Below are 17056 nucleotides of genomic sequence, written 5' to 3' on the forward strand. Positions count from 1 at the left end.
CGTCTGGATTCAGTCGTGCTTTTCTTGGCTTTGCTTTTCTTTCTCTCGTGTATAGCTTTGTAGGGCCTGGGGCATGCCCCTTGTAATCTTGTTTATTCTTCTGTTTTATTTACGACTTATTCACCCAAAAAAAGAACGTTTGTCTCTAACTTTCTCCGTCCTTCTCCATCCATCTCTATTTTGTTCTAGGAACTAACAAGCCACTAATTGTTTCATTAGCTTAAGGGGAAAGTTTAACTCAAGAAAGAGAATTTTCTGAGTAATTTTAGCTTAACTATATTAGTTTAACTTAAGCACCCTATTTAGGGTTTTCTAAATCGCCTACGTGTTCAGTTCTCGAGTCCATATGGATGAATTTGAATTCTCTTTGATTTTCTTCCGATTTCTCTTTCTTTTTCTCTAACTTTCTCTTCAACATCTCGAGAAGAGCGTTTCCCTCTATGTTTCTCCGTCCTTCTCCGTCTTCCTCTGTTTTGTTCTACGAACTAATTAGCTTAGCCCTCTAATTGTTTCATTAGCTTAAGCGGCCAGGTTTAACGGAAACTATCCTTGCTTAGCTTGTAAGAAAAAGAATTTTCTAAGTAATTTTAGTTTAACGATGTTAGTTTATGTTAAGAACCTCATTTAAGGATTTCCAAATCACCTACGTGTTCAATTCGCAAGTCCGCAAGGAAGAATTTGAACTCCCTTTGATTTTCTTCCTATTTCTCTTTCTTTTCTCCAACTTCTCATCTACCTGTCAAGAAGAATGTTTCTCCAAAACTTTCTCCATCCATCTCTATTTTGTCCTACGAACTAATTAGCTTTGGCCAATAATTGTTTCATTAGCTTAAGTGGCCAGGTTTAACTCAAACTAACCATGCATATCGTCTAAGAAAGAGAATTTTATGAGTAATTGTAGTAGCTTAACCATATTAGTTTAATTTAAGCACCCTATTTAAGGTTTTCTATGTATGGAAATGGATGGATTTGATTTCTCTTCGATTTTCTTCCTATTTCTCTTCCTTTTCTCTAACTTTCTCTTCTACATCTCAAGAAGAACGTTTCTCTCTAAGTTTCTCCGTGCATCCTCATCTTTTCTGTTTTATTCTACGAACTAATTAGCAGAGGCCACTAATTGTTTCATTAGCTTAAGTGGCCATGTGTTAACTCAAACTGACCTTGCTTAGCCTCTAAGAAAGAGAATTTTTTGAGTAATTGTAGCATAACGATATCAGTTTAACTTAGGCACCTCATTTTGCTTGCCCTTTGATTATCTTTCTAAAATCCCTTTCTTTTGTCCAACTTTCTCTTCTAGCTCTAAAGCAAAATGTTTCTCTCTTTCTCCGTCCTTCTCTATCATTTTCCATTTGGTTCTTGGAACTAATTAGCTTAGGCCACTAATTCTTTCATTAGCTTATGTGGCCAAGTTTAACTCAAACTCACCTTGCTTAGCCTCTAGAAAAGAGAATTTTCTGAGTAATTGTTGCATAACGATATTAGTTGAGCTCAAGCACCTCAGTCAAAGTTTTCAAAATCACGTTTTTTTTTTTGGGTAAGTAAGAAATAAATAAAACAAGAAAATTTACACGATTATAAGGGGCATACCCCAGGCCCTACCCCAAACAAAAAACAACGACAACGCCCAAACAAAAAGAAAAAGAAAACTGGCACCAACGCCCAGCTAAGAGGAACAAAATACTTGTTCAAGAACCATGTCCTACAACGGATAGGGAACTTGCACAAGATCTACACCATCCCAGAGAATCACCGAACTGGAGAAATACAAAGATCACCGTGAATGAAATACAAAATCACGTTAGTGTTCAATTCTCAAGTCCAAAACGATGAATTTGATTGCCCTTTGACTTTCTTCCTATTTCTCTTTATTTTCTCTTACTCTCTCTTCTAAGCTCTCAAGAAAAATGTTTCTGTCTAACTTTCTCCGGCCTTCTCTATTTTGTTCTAGGAACTAATTAGCTTAGGCCACTAATTATTTCATTAGCTTAAGTGGCCATGTTTGACTCAAACTAACCTTCATTAGCCTCCAAGAAAGAGAATTTTCAAAGCATTTCTAGCATAATGATCTTAGTTTAACTTAAGCCCCTAATCTAACGTTTACTAAATCGCCTACGTGTTCAATTCTCGAGTCCAAAAAAAAAAAAAAAAAAAAAAAAAAAACTATTTTTTTTTTATTTTCTTCCTATTTCCCTTTCTTTTCTCTAACTTTCTCTACTACCTCCCAATAAGAACGTTTCCCCCTAACTTTCTTCGTCCTTCTCCATCCTACTCAATTTTGTTCTACGAACTAAATATATCTGAGGCTACTAATTGTTTCATTAGCTTTAGTGGCCATGTTTAACTCAAACTAACCTTGCCTTTCCTCTAAAAAAGAGAATTTTTTTTTTTTTTTTTTTTGGGTAAGTAAGTCATAAAATAAAGACAGTAAAATGTACAAGTTTACAAGGGGCGTACCCCAGGTACACCCAATTTAACTTAGGCACCTCATTTAAGGATTTCCAAATCACCTAAGTGTTCTATTCTCATTTCGAAAAAGATGAATTTGAATTCTCTTTGATTTTCTTCCTGTTTCTCTTTCTTTTCTGTAACTTTCTTTTCTAGCTCTCAAGAAGAATGTTTCTCCATAACTTTCCCCGTCCTTCTGCATCTTTCTCTATCTTGTTCTAGGAGCTAAGTAGCTTAGGCCAATAATCGTTTCATTAGCTTAAGTGGCCAAGTTTAGCTCAAACTAACCTTGCTCAGCCTCTAAAAAAGAGAATTTAAAGAGTAATTGCATCTTAGCGATATTAGTTTAGCTTAAGAACCTTATTTAAGGATTTCTAAATCACCTAAATGTTTAATTCACAAGTCCAAAAGGAAGAATTTGAAATCCCTTTGAATTTCTTCCTATTTTCCTTTTTCTTTTCCCCGACTTCTCATCTACCTGTCAAGAAGAATCTTTCTCCCCAAGTTTCTCTGGCCTTCTCCATCCTTCTCTATTTTATCCTACGAACTAATTAGCTTGGGCCAATAATTCTTTCATTAGCTTAAATGGCCCGATTTAACTTAAACAAAACCATGCTTAACCTATAAGAAAGAGAATTTTCTGAGTAATTGTAGCTTAATGATATTAGTTTAACTTAAACACGTCATTTAAGGTTTTCTAAATCTCCTACGTGTTCAATTCTCAAATCGAAAAGGATGAATTTCAATTCCCTTTGATTTTCTTCCTATTTCTCCTTCTTTTCCCTAACCTTTCTCCACCGCCTCTCAAGAAGAATTCAGAATGTTCAAAAGCTGTCCTTTATTTTCTTTTTGTTCTACACCTACTATAACTACATACTTATTTTGCCTACTCTAGTGGGATGTACTAGGGACTATGTTTTGTTACTCACAGCTATTTGTTGGATGCATACATCAGATTGCTGGTTTCTCCTCCAGCGCACTTTAGGAATACTGTTACACTCCGTGTGGGTTACGCTTCAAGACTATGCTGATTCAGATTACGGTGATTTCTGGATGGGTTACTTTGGTTGCTACTTTCATTATTGGCGTTTGATATTTTTGGATGGGTGGCTCATAGCTATTACTTTGTTTCAATATTGATTTGAGATAGTTCTTCCCTGATGTTCAATAGCTATTTCTCTTTGATATAGTGTTTGAACATCTTGCGTCTGGATTCAGTCGTGCTTTTCTTGGCTTTGCTTTTCTTTCTCTCGTGTGTAGCTTTGTAGGGCCTGGGGCATGCCCCTTGTAATCTTGTTTATTCTTCTGTTTTATTTACGACTTATTCACCCAAAAAAAGAACGTTTGTCTCTAACTTTCTCCGTCCTTCTCCATCCATCTCTATTTTGTTCTACGAACTAACAAGCCACTAATTGTTTCATTAGCTTAAGGGGACAAGTTTAACTCAAACTAACCTTGCTTAGCCTCTAAGAAAGAGAATTTTCTGAGTAATTTTAGCTTAACTATATTAGTTTAACTTAAGCACCCTATTTAGGGTTTTCTAAATCGCCTACGTGTTCAGTTCTCGAGTCCATATGGATGAATTTGAATTCTCTTTTATTTTCTTCCGATATCTCTTTCGTTTTCTCTAACCTTCTCTTCAATATCTCGAGAAGAGCGTTTCCCTCTATGTTTCTCCGCCCTTCTCCGTCTTCCTCTGTTTTGTTCTACGAACTAATTAGCTTAGCCCACTAATTGTTTCATTAGCTTAAGCGGCCAGGTTTAACTGAAACTATCCTTGCTTAGCTTGTAAGAAAAAGAATTTTCTAAGTAATTTTAGTTTAATGATGTTAGTTTAAGTTAAGAACCTCATTTAAGGATTTCCAAATCACCTACGTGTTCAATTCGCAAGTCCGCAAGGAAGAATTTGAAGTCCCTTTGACTTTCTTCCTATTTCTCTTTCTTTTCTCCAACTTCTCATCTACCTGTCAAGAAGAATGTTTCTCCAAAACTTTCTCCATCCTTCTCTATTTTGTCCTACGAACTAATTAGCTTTGGCCAGTAATTGTTTCATTAGCTTAAGTGGCCAGGTTTAACTCAAACTAACCATGCATATCGTCTAAGAAAGAGAATTTTATGAGTAATTGTAGTAGCTTAACCATATTAGTTTAATTTAAGCACCCTATTTAAGGTTTTTTATGTCTCCTACGTGTTCAATTCTCAAGTCCAAATGGATGGATTTGATTTCTCTTCGATTTTCTTCCTATTTCTCTTCCTTTTTTCTAACTTTCTCTTCTACATCTCAAGAAGAACGTTTCTCTCTAAGTTTCTCCGTGCTTCCTCATCTTTTCTGTTTTATTCTACGAACTAATTAGCAGAGGCCACTAATTGTTTCATTAGCTTAAGTGGCCATGTGTTAACTCAAATTGACCTTGCTTAGCCTCCAAGAAAGAGAATTTTCTGAGTAATTGTAGCATAACGATATCAGTTTAACTTAGGCACCTCATTTAAGGTTTTCAAAATCACTGAAGTGTTCAATTCTCAAGTCCACAACGATGAATTTGAATGCCCTTTGATTATCTTTCTAAAATCCCTTTTTTTTTGGGTGGATAAGTCATAAAATAAAAGACAAAAAACTTACACCAAGACAAGCGGCATACCCCAGGCCCTAACCAAAACACTATACAATAAATCCAAAAGAAAACAAAAACTAAGCCAGTCCAGGATTGCCCCGAAAACTAACAACCAAACCATAAGCTAGCTAGACAAATTAAAGAAAAGACCAAAACTAAACTAATATAACCATACATAATAAGAGATAAGGCCAAAGAGTGTTCATATGCCGCATGAAAATGTGATGAGGAATATGAACACACCCGATAGCAAGTAGCAAAAGTTGGATGAAAACATAAAACCCATGTACATCCCACACGGGAAGGCAAAATATCAACACAGTAAAGAAACAAAACATAAACGGAAGTCACTCTTCACACACGAGAGGCGCATATAGCAGCCATCTACACCATCATAGTAGCCCAAAGACGCCCTCTTGCTTGCATCTGCACAAAATCCAGCCTGCTCCAGACAATGAAACAGAACTATTAACCAAATCAACCAAACCTCCAGACCGCAGCATCCTCATAAACAGTTTGCTGCCGACCCATGTAACCCGAACCGTATCTAGACATTGTAGTAGACCCTGTCAACCAGCAAATACTCAACAGAATTAAAAGCTCATCAACAGGAGAACATACAAGAATCAATGACTTAAAATCCCTTTCTTTTCTCCAACTTTCTCTTCTAGCTCTAAAGCAAAATGTTTCTCTCTTTTTCCGTCCATCTCCATCATTTTCCATTTGGTTCTTGGAACTAATCAGCTTAGGCCACTAATTCTTTCATTAGCTTATGTGGCCAAGTTTAACTCAAACTCACCTTGCTTAGCCTCTAGGAAAGAGAATTTTCTAAGTAATTGTAGCATAACGATATTAGTTGAGCTCAGGCACCTCATTCAAAGTTTTCAAAATCACGTTAGTGTTCAATTCTCAAGTCCAAAACGATGAATTTGATTGCCCATTGACTTTCTTCCTATTTCTCTTTATTTTCTCTTACTCTCTCTTCTAAGCTCTCAAGAAAAATGTTTCTGTCTAACTTTCTCCGGCCTTCTCTATTTTGTTCTAGGAACTAATTAGCTTAGGCCACTAATTATTTCATTAGCTTAAGTGGCCATGTTTGACTCAAACTAACCTTGCTTAGCCTCCAAGAAAGAGAATTTTCGAAGCATTTGTAGCATAACGATGTTAGTTTAACTTAAGCCCCTCATCTAATGTTTACTAAATCGCCTACGTGTTCAATTCTCGAGTTCAAAAAGACAAAAAAAAAAAAAAATTATTTTTTTTTATTTTCTTCCTATTTCCCTTTCTTTTCTCTAACTTTCTCTACTACCTCCCAAGAAGAACGTTTCCCTCTAACTTTCTCCGTCCTTCTCCATCCTACTCTATTTTGTTCTACGAACTAATTATATCTGAGGCTACTAATTGTTTCATTAGCTTTAGTGGCCATGTTTAACTCAAACTAACCTTGCCCAGCCTCTAAGAAAGAGAATTTTATGAGTAATTGTTGCTTAACGTTATTGGTTTAACTTAGGCACCTCATTTAAGGATTTCCAAATCACCTAAGTGTTCTATTCTCAATTCCAAAATGATGAATTTGAATTCTCTTTGATTTTCTTCCTGTTTCTCTTTCTTTTCTCTAACTTTCTTTTCTAGCTCTCAAGAAGAATGTTTCTCCATAACTTTCCCCGTCCTTCTACATCTTTCTCTATCTTGTTCTAGGACCTAAGTAGCTTAGGCCACTAATCGTTTCATTAGCTTAAGTGGCCAAGTTTCGCTCAAACTAACCTTGGTTAGCCTCTAAAAAAGAGAATTTTAAGAGTTTTTTTTTTTTGGTAAGTAAGTCATAAAATAAAGACAATGAAATATACATGTTTACAAGGGGCATACCCCAGGTACGCCCAACAACAAATAAATAAAAGATTACATAACCAACATAAACTACTAAAACACCCCAAAAGATGGGGGAGAAACACAAGGACAACAGCAACAAAATAACCTAACTTTGCCCATATATCCTTTTGTCCCCAAGTAACCCCTACCATCAGAGATAATAGATGGAAACTTGGGGTGGATATATGGGCAAATATACAAATAAACACCACAAAGCTGAAATAAACAAAACAACCAACCACACAAAGCTGCAGCTCACAAGCCCGATCCAAAAAAGGATAACCACCCCCACAAGCCGCCAGTCTCTGCCGAAGATGAGCACATGGAATCTAGTAAGCCTTCCACTCCTCACAGCCGTGACATCCTAGCCACTTAACCAAAGCCATGGCAGAGGAAAAAAATCTACCCCACGACACATCCTGACAGAGTCACATGAAGCTTACGCGAGCAGTAACCATAATCAGCGGGCTAGGGAGTTGTAGCAAAAAAACAATAGCCCCACAGCAACAGCCCAATACATAGTCAAAAATCATATAAGATCAAACATCACATCCCCCAGTCCCTTCCTTGGTAGATCACAAGCCTCAAACCCCACGGCAGTGTGCCCTTCACTCCATGTCAGGCGTGGCAATACAATCAATTAGAATGGGTCACATGAAGACAAGAAGCCACCATAAACCGGTAGCTATCCTCCCGCTCATCTCCCAGTCTCTAACTCAGCAAGTCATCGAACCACTATTCCCCATAGCAGTGACCCCTCAATCACTCTTGGCGGAGATGGATCAAAACTCACCTCGTATCGAGTCACATGAGGATCACATGATCAATCAAAATGAAAAAATCAACTATAAATGGTAACCGCTGCAATGTGGCTAAACAGAAATAAATGAGCACAAAAATCCCGTTAATCAAATCCAAGCACAGCCCAATCTGCTGAGAATACAATAAAAATGTGCCACACATAAGACACAAAAATAGTGAGCCCAAAAGTCAGCCCACTATCCTCTCCAATGCACCAGCCCACGGAAAGCCTCACGTGGACTAATCTGTAAACAAAACGTGGCCACAACCAGCAACTTCTTCTCAAACTTGCTCCATGGGCCCCACATGCTAAAACCCACACATTTTCAAAACCCACCAAATTCGGCAGCATAGAAAATATTATATAAATAAATATATAATATATCTACTAAATCACCAAGCATGTGGGCCACTGTGAATTCCTTATAGATTTACAAATAGAAATTGATCCCACACGTGGCCCACAAATCAAACCAAAATACATATATAAATATACAAAGTGCCGATATAGCTTACCTTCCCAACACACATCATGGCACAGCCTGTAAAAAGCAGACAGGCCTTATCACACGGCACAACATACAAAGCCACTCGCCTAGAGAACGTGCAACTCACCAAGCTTCATCCTCAGCAAAAATACAGTGACAATACACCCTGGCTACCGCCGAAGCTGACGAGCAGCGTCACCGAAGTCAACTCCAACTGACCAGCAGCGTGCAACCCATTTCACGAAGACAACACTAAAAAAAGGGACGTGGGTCACAAACGCCACATATCCCGTACCCATTGGAGACGGAAATCCCCACCGGTAAACTCCAACATAGACCAAAAAACAACTCGGAGACCACTGCATAGCTCCATTATCGTAAGAAACTATACCACCATGATCACCGGTGTATACCATAACCAGAACCAGAACCTTAACACACAACACGACGGCGCAGCGAGCCCTTGAGGCAATGAAAACACACCACCTGCACTAGATCGCCGGCGAACTCAAACCACCAATGAGGCCACCAACCCCAGGCTGGTGCCATACAACAGACCACCCAGAAAACTGCCTGACAATAACTGGAAAACAACTGGAACAGAGCACCCATTGCCGACCATTGCCGAGATGATATAGACATCCAACCCGCAAATAACTCCATACTGGATACAAGCTCGCAGAGTAGTACTAAGTGAGGCTACCGGAGTAGACCAAGGCAGCAACACACCGCACAATCACGCCGGCAGAAAATGCCGGAGGAGACCATAACCAGAGCAGAGAAGTATTACGGGGAAGCCCATGTCACTCCAAGCACAATGCGCCAGAAAAAAGCACCATAGGCCAAAGATTAACAAACACAATGCCGACACCTGAAACTCGCAAAAGATTGAACGGCAAGCCCAGATGAGGTCACCATGAGAACAATTGAAACTCATCAAAATCCATAACAACAAAGAAACAGGCCCCTCACACCCAAAGTCTAGGGTAGAAGAGTTAACCAAACTAGCCATGGATAGTACCAGAACCATAGACACCGACGGGGGGAGCTTTCTCTCTCTAGATTCTAGAGAGAGAGGCTCTGCTTTCTTCCCCTTTTTCAGAGGCTAAGTATAGAATTTTAAGAGTAATTGCATCTTAGCGATATTAGTTTAGCTTAAGAGCCTTACTTAAGGATTTCTAAATCACCTAACTGTTCAATTCACAAGTCCAAAAGGAAGAATTTGAAATCCCTTTGAATTTCTTTCTATTTTCCTTTTTCTTTTCTCCGACTTCTCATCTACCTGTCAAGAAGAATGTTTCTCCCTAAGTTTCTCCGGCCTTCTCCATCCTTCTCTATTTTACCCTACGAACTAATTAGCTTGGGCCAATAATTCTTTCATTAGCTTAAATGGCCCGGTTTAACTCAAACAAAACCATGCTTAGCTTGTAAGAAAGAGAATTTTATGAGTAATTGTAGCTTAATGATATTAGTTTAACTTAAACACGTCATTTAAGGTTTTCTAAATCTCCTACGTGTTCAATTCTCAAATCGAAAAGATTGAATTTCAATTCCCTTTGATTTTCTTCCTGTTTCTCTTTCTTTTCTCTAACCTTTCTCCACCGCCTCTCAAGAAGAATTCAGAATGTTCAAAAGCTGTCCTTTATTTTCTTTTTGTTCTACACCTACTATAACTACATACTTATTTTGCCTACTCTAGTGGGATGTAGTAGGGACTATGTTTTGTTACTCACAGCTATTTACTGGATGCATACATCAGATTGCTGGTTTCTCCTCCAGCGCACTTTAGGAATACTGTTACACTCCGTGTGGGTTACGCTTCAAGACTATGCTGATTCAGATTTCGGTGCTTTCTGGATGGGTTACTTTGGTTGCTACTTTCATTATTGGCGTTTGATATTTTTGGATGGGTGGCTCATAGCTATTACTATGTTTCATTATTGATTTTAGATAGTTCTTCCGCTGATGTTCAATAGCTATTTCTTTTTTTTGGGTGAATATTCAATAGCTAGTTCAATAGCTATTTCTCTTTGATATAGTGTTTGAACATCTTGCGTCTGGATTCAGTCGTGCTTTTCTTGGCTTTGCTTTTCTTTCTCTCGTGTATAGCTTTGTAGGGCCTGGGGCATGCCCCTTGTAATCTTGTTTATTCTTCTGTTTTATTTACGACTTATTCACCCAAAAAAAGAACGTTTTTCCTTAACTTTCTCCGTCCTTCTCCATCCTTCTCTATTTTGTTCTACGAACTTATAAGCCACTAATTATTTCATTAGCTTAAGGGGACAAGTTTAACTCAAACTAACCTTGCTTAGCCTCTAAGAAAGAGAAATTTCTGAGTAATTTTAGCTTAACTATATTAGTTTAAATAAGCACCCTATTTAGGGTTTTCTAAATCTCCTACGTGTTCAGTTCTCGAGTCCAAATGGATGAATTTGAATTCTCTTTGATTTTCTTCCAATTTCTCTTTCTTTTTCTCTAACTTTCTCTTCAACATCTCGACAAGAGCGTTTCCCTCTATGTTTCTCTGTCCTTCTCCGTCTTCCTCTGTTTTGTTCAACGAACCAAATTAGCTTAGCCCACTAATTGTTTTATTAGCTTAAGCGGCCAGGTTTAACTGAAACTATCCTTGCTTAGCTTGTAAGAAAAAGAATTTTCTAAGTAATTTTAGTTTAACGATGTTAGTTTAAGTTAAGAACCTCATTTAAGGATTTCCAAATCACCTACGTGTTCAATTCGCAAGTCCGCAAGGAAGAATTTAAAGTCCCTTTGATTTTCTTCCTATTTCTCTTTCTTTTCTCCAACCTCTCATCTACCTGTCAAGATGAATGTTTCTCCAGAACTTTCTCCATCCTTCTCTATTTTGTCCTACGAACTAATTAGCTTTGGCCAACAATTGTTTCATTAGCTTAAGTGGCCAGGTTTAACTCAAACTAACCATGCATATCGTCTAAGAAAGAATTTTATGAGTAATTGTAGTAGCTTAACCATATTAGTTTAATTTAAGCACCCTATTTACGGTTTTCTATGTCTCCTACGTGTTCAATTCTCAAGTTCAAATGAATGGATTTGATTTCTCTTCGATTTTCTTCCTATTTCTCTTCCTTTTCTCTAACTTTCTCTTCTACATCTCAAGAAGAACGTTTCTCTCTAAGTTTCTCCGTGCTTCCTCATCTTTTCTATTTTATTCTACGAACTAATTAGCAGAGGCCACTAATTGTTTTATTAGTTTAAGTGGCCATGTGTTAACTCAAATTGACCTTGCTTAGCCTCTAAGAAAGAAAATTTTTTGAGTAATTGTAGCATAACGATATTAGTTTAACTTAGGCACCTCATTTAAGGTTTTCAAAATTACAGAAGTATTCAATTCTCAAGTCCAAAACAATGAATTTGAATGCCCTTTGATTATCTTTCTAAATCCCTTTCTTTTCTCCAACTTTCTCTTCTAGCTCTAAAGCAAAATGTTTCTCTCTTTCTCCGTCCTTCTCCATCATTTTCCATTTGGTTCTTGGAACTAATTAGCTTAGGCCACTAATTCTTTCATTAGCTTATGTGGCCAAGTTTAACTCAAACTCACCTTACTTAGCCTCTAGGAAAGATAATTTTCTGAGTAATTATAGCATAACGATATTAGTTGAGCTCAGGCACCTCATTCAAAGTTTTCAAAATCACGATAGTGTTCAATTCTCAAGTCCAAAATGATGAATTTTATTGCCCTTCGACTTTCTCCCTATTTCTCTTTATTTTCTCTTACTCTCTCGTCTAAGCTCTAAAGAAGAATGTTTCTGTCTAACTTTCTCCAGCCTTCTCTATTTTGTTCTAGGAACTAATTAGCTTAGGCCACTAATTATTTCATTAGCTTAAGTGACCATGTTTGACTCAAACTAACCTTCCTTAGCCCAAGAAAGAGAATTTTCAAAGCATTTGTAGCATAATGATGTTAGTTTAACTTAAGCCCCTCATCTAACGTTTACTAAATCGCCTACGTGTTCAATTCTCGAGTCCAAAAAGACAAAAAAAATAAAATAAATAACAATAATAATAATAATAATTTTTTTTTTTATTTTCTTCCTATTTCCCTTTCTTTTCTATAACTTTCTCTACTACCTCCCAAGAAGAACGTTTCCCTCTAACTTTCTCCGTCCTTCTCCATCCTACTCTATTTTGTTCTACGAACTAATTATATCTGAGGCTACTAATTGTTTCATTAGCTTTAGTGGCCATGTTTAACTCAAACTAACCTTGCCCAGCCTCTAAGAAAAAGAATTTTATGAGTAATTGTTGCCTAACGTTATTGGTTTAACTTAGGCACCTCATTTAAGGATTTCCAAATCACCTAAGTGTTCTATTCTCAATTCCAAAATGATGAATTTGAATTCCCTTTGATTTTCTTCCTGTTTCTCTTTCTTTTCTCTAACTTTTCTTTTCTAGCTCTCAAGAAGAATGTTTCTTCATAACTTTCTCCGTCCTTCTGCATCTTTCTCTATCTTGTTCTAGGAGCTAAGTAGCTTAGGCCACTAATCGTTTCATTAGCTTAAGTGGCCGAGTTTCGCTCAAACTAACCTTGGTTAGCCTCTAAAAAAGAGAATTTTAAGAGTAATTGCATCTTAGCGATATTAGTTTAGCTTAAGAACCTTATTTAAGGATTTCTAAATCACCTAAGTGTTCAATTCACAAGTCCAAAAGGAAGAATTTGAAATCCCTTTGAATTTCTTTCTATTTTCCTTTTTCTTTTCTCCGACTTCTCATCTACCTGTCAAGAAGAATGTTTCTCCCCAAGTTTCTCCGGCCTTCTCCATCCTTCTCTATTTTATCCTACGAACTAATTAGCTTGGGCCAATAATTTTTTCATTAGCTTAAATGGCCCGGTTTAACTCAAACAAAACCATGCTTAGCCTGTAAGAAAGAGAATTTTATGAGTAATTGTAGCTTAATGATATTAGTTTAACTTAAACACGTCATTTAAGGTTTTCTAAATCTCCTACGTGTTCAATTCTCAAATCGAAAAGGATGAATTTCAATTCCCTTTGATTTTCTTCCTATTTCTCTTTCTTTTCTCTAACCTTTCTCCACCGCCTCTCAAGAAGAATTCAGAATGTTCAAAAGCTGTCCTTTATTTTCTTTTTGTTCGAGGGACTATGTTTTGTTACTCACAGCTATTTGCTGGATGCATACATCAGATTGCTGGTTTCTCCTCCAGCGCACTTTAGGAATACTGTTACACTCCGTGTGAGTTACGCTTCAAGACTATACTGATTCAGATTTCGGTGATTTCTGGATGGGTTACTTTGGTTGCTACTTTCATTATTGGCGTTTGATATTTTTGGATGGATGGCTCATAGCTATTACTTTGTTTCATTATTGATTTTAGATAGTTCTTCCGCTGATGTTCAACAGCTATTTCTCTTTGATATAGTGTTTGAACATCTTGCGTCTGGATTCAGTCGTGCTTTTCTTGGCTTTGCTTTTCTTTCCCTCGTGTATAGCTTTGTAGGGCCTGGGGCAATCTTGTTTATTCTTCTGTTTTATTTACGACTTATTCACCCAAAAAAAGAACGTTTGTCTCTAACTTTCTCCGTCCTCCATCCTTCTCTATTTTGTTCTAGGAACTTATAAGCCACTAATTGTTTCATTAGCTTAAGGGGACAACTTTAACTCAAACTAACCTTGCTTAGCCTCTAAGAAAGAGAATTTTCTGAGTAATTTTAGCTTAACTATATTAGTTTAACTTAAGCACCCTATTTAGGGTTTTCTAAATCTCCTACGTGTTCAGTTCTCGAGTCCAAATGGATGAATTTGAATTCTCTTTGATTTTCTTCCGATTTCAATTTCTTTTTCTCTAACTTTCTCTTCAACATCTCGAGAAGAGCGTTTCCCTCTATGTTTCTCCGTCCTTCTCCGTCTTCCTCTGTTTTGTTCTACGAACTAATTTGCTTAGCCCACTAATTGTTTCATTAGCTTAAGCGGCCAGGTTTAACTGAAACTATCCTTGCTTAGCTTGAAAGAAAAAGAATTTTCTAAGTAATTTTAGTTTAACGATGTTAGTTTAAGTTAAGAACCTCATTTAAGGATTTCCAAATCACCTACGTGTTCAATTCGCAAGTCCGCAAGGAAGAATTTGAAGTCCCTTTGATTTTCTTCCTATTTCTCTTTCTTTTCTCCAACTTCTCATCTACCTGTCAAGAAGAATGTTTCTCCAAAACTTTCTCCATCCTTCTCTATTTTGTGCTACGAACTAATTAGCTTTGGCCAATAATTGTTTCATTAGCTTAAGTGGCCAGGTTTAACTCAAACTAACCATGCATGTCGTCTAAGAAAGAATTTTATGAGTAATTGTAGTAGCTTAACCATATTAGTTTAATTTAAGCACCCTATTTAAGGTTTTCTATGTCTCCTACGTGTTCAATTCTCAAGTCCAAATGGATGAATTTGATTTCTCTTCGATTTTCTTCCTATTTCTCTTCCTTTTCTCTAACTTTCTCTTCTACATCTCAAGAAGAACGTTTCTCTCTAAGTTTCTCCGTGCTTCCTCATCTTTTCTGTTTTATTCTACGAACTAATTAGCAGAGGCCACTAATTGTTTTATTAGCTTAAGTGGCCATGTGTTAACTCAAATTGACCTTGCTTAGCCTCTAAGAAAGAGAATTTTTTGAGTAATTGTAGCATAACGATATTAGTTTAACTTAGGCACTTCATTTAAGGTTTTCAAAATCACTGAAGTATTTCAATTCTCAAGTCCAAAACGATGAATTTGAATGCCCTTTGATTATCTTTCTAAAATCCCTTTCTTTTCTCCAACTTTCTCTTCTAGCTCTAAAGCAAAATGTTTCTCTCTTTCTCTGTCCTTCTCCCTTTCTCTGTCCTTCTCCATCATTTTCCATTTGGTTCTTGGAACTAATTAGCTTAGGCCGCTAATTCTTTCATTAGCTTATGTGGCCAAGTTTAACTCAAACTCACCTTGCTTAGCCTCTAGGAAAGAGAATTTTTTGAGTAATTATGGCATAACGATATTAGTTGAGCTCAGGCACCTCATTCAAAGTTTTCAAAATCACGTTAGTGTTCAATTCTCAAGTCCAAAACGATGAATTTGATTGCCCTTTGACTTTCTTCCTATTTCTCTTTATTTTCTCTTACTCTCTCTTCTAAGCTCTCAAGAAGAATGTTTCTGTCTAACTGTCTCCAGCCTTCTCTATTTTTTTCTAGGAACTAATTAGCTTAGGCCACTAATTATTTCATTAGCTTAAGTGGCCATGTTTGACTCAAACTAACCTTCCTTAGCCTCCAAGAAAGAGAATTTTCAAAGCATTTGTAGCATAACGATGTTTGTTTAACTTAAGCCCCTCATCTAACGTTTACTAAATCGCCTACGTGTTCAATTCTCGAGTCCAAAAAGACAAAAAAAAAAAATATTATTATTATTTCTTTATTTTCTTCCTCTTTCCCATTCTTTTCTCTAACTTTCTCTACTACCTCCCAAGAAGAACGTTTCCCTCTAACTTTCTCCGTCCTTCTCCATCCTACTCTATTTTGTTCTACGAACTAATTATATCTGAGGCTACTAATTGTTTCATTAGCTTTAGTGGCCATGTTTAACTCAAACTAACCTTGCCCAGCCTCTAAGAAAGAGAATTTTATGAGTAATTGTTGCTTAACGTTATTGGCTTAACTTAGGCACCTTATTTAAGGATTTCCAAATCACCTAAGTGTTCAATTCTCAATTCCAAAATGGTGAATTTGAATTCCCTTTGATTTTTTTCCTGTTTCTCTTTCTTTTCTCTAGCTTTCTTTTCTAGCTCTCAAGAAGAATGTTTCTCCATAACTTTCCCCGTCCTTCTACATCTTTCTCTATCTTGTTCTAGGAGCTAAGTAGCTTAGGCCACTAATCGTTTCATTAGCTTAAGTGGCCTTACTTACCCAAAAAAAGCTTAAGTGGCCAAGTTTCGCTCAAACTAACCTTGGTTAGCCTCTAAAAAAGAGAATTTTAAGAGTAATTGCATCTTAGCGATATTAGTTTAGCTTAAGAACCTTATTTAAGGATTTCTAAATCACCTAAGTGTTCAATTCACAAGTCCAAAAGGAAGAATTTGAAATCCCTTTGAATTTCTTTCTATTTTCCTTTTTCTTTTCTCCGACTTCTCATCTACCTGTCAAGAAGAATGTTTCTCCCCAAGTTTCTCCGGCCTTCTCCATCCTTCTCTATTTTATCCTACGAACTAATTAGCTTGGGCCAATAATTCTTTCATTAGCTTAAATGGCCCGGTTTTTTTTTTTTGGGTGAATAAAATGGCCCGGTTTAACTCAAACAAAACCATGCTTAGCCTATAAGAAAGAGAATTTTATGAGTAATTGTAGCTTAATGATATTAGTTTAACTTAAACACGTCATTTAAGGTTTTCTAAATCTCCTACGTGTTCAATTCTCAAATCGAAAAGGATGAATTTCAATTCCCTTTGATTTTCTTCCTATTTCTCTTTCTTTTCTCTAACCTTTCTCCACCGCCTCTCAAGAAGAATTCAGAATGTTCAAAAGCTGTCCTTTATTTTCTTTTTGTTCTACACCTACTATAACTACATACTTATTTTGCCTACTCTAGTGGGATGTACTAGGGACTATGTTTTGTTACTCACAGCTATTTGCTGGATGCATACATCAGATTGCTGGTTTCTCCTCCAACGCACTTTAGGAATGCTGTTACACTCCGTGTGGGTTACGCTTCAAGACTATGCTGATTCAGATTTCGGTGATTTCTGGATGGGTTACTTTGGTTGCTACTTTCATTATTGGCGTTTGATATTTTTGGATGGGTGGCTCATAGCTATTACTTTGCTTCATTATTGATTTTAG

This window comes from Camellia sinensis, chromosome 13 (genome assembly GCF_055761805.1).
Source record: "Camellia sinensis isolate YWXY chromosome 13, ASM5576180v1, whole genome shotgun sequence".
Taxonomy (NCBI): Eukaryota; Viridiplantae; Streptophyta; class Magnoliopsida; order Ericales; family Theaceae; genus Camellia; species Camellia sinensis.